Consider the following 1,010-nt stretch of genomic DNA (forward strand, 5'->3'; position numbering starts at 1 on the left):
AGGACCCAAACCAAGATTACTCTATCCAGCAAAGCTATCAATTGAAATGGGAGGGTAGATAACATGCTTCCCAGACAAGGTAAAGCTAAAGGAGTTCACCATCACCAAGTCATTATTATATGAAATGTTAAAAGAACTTATTTAAGTAAAAGAAGATCAACACTATGAACTCACAGCTATCAACAACTGAATCTAAAAAATAAAAACAAAAAAGACTAAGCAAACAACCAGAACAGGAACAGAATCATAGGTGTGGGAATCATTTGTAGGATTATCAGCTGGGAGGGAAAAGGGGAGAAATTGGGAAATGGTGCAGCAATGAAGAAGCATAATCGAGTGGTGCAAAATAGACAGGGGGAAGTTAAGAACAATACAGGAAAGGGTGAAGCTAAAGAACTTATATGCACAGCCCATGGACATGAACTAAGGGGGTGTGGGATTGCTGGAGGGAAGAGGGATACTGGGAAGAGGGGAGCAAAGGGAAAAAAATTGGGACAAATGTAACAATATAATCTATATAAGATACTTAAAAATTAATATCTTTTTTCATTAAAAGATATGATAAAAAAGTAAAAGGAGAAGTCAAAAAATTGGAAGAAGATATTTGCAACACATAACTAACAAAGGGGAAATGTACAGAATAGACAAAGAAGACTCTTGAAGGATCAAATAGGGAACGACAAACAACCCAATAGAAAAATAGGCAAAAGCAATGAACTGGCATTTGAAAGGTGAGAAAACTAAATGGCCAACGAATACATGGAAAGACACTTGACTCAGTATCAGAGGTGAAAAATCAAATCACAGTGTTAGCCAGTATTACATCTGCCAGAATGGCGGTCATTTCAAAGTTGGAAAATATCAGGTTTGAGAGAGGCTACGGCAAAATGAATGAACCACAGCTGTTCACAACACAGACCAAACTCCCAAATCAAATGTGTTGCGGCGGAAAGAACCTACAGCATTTATGTCAGGACAGAGTCAATGGCATAGAGATGGGATTTAAAGCC

The sequence above is a fragment of the Furipterus horrens genome, unplaced genomic scaffold (genome assembly GCF_987537825.1).
Source record: "Furipterus horrens unplaced genomic scaffold, mFurHor1.1.pri manual_scaffold_2, whole genome shotgun sequence".
In the NCBI taxonomy this organism is placed as follows: domain Eukaryota; kingdom Metazoa; phylum Chordata; class Mammalia; order Chiroptera; family Furipteridae; genus Furipterus; species Furipterus horrens.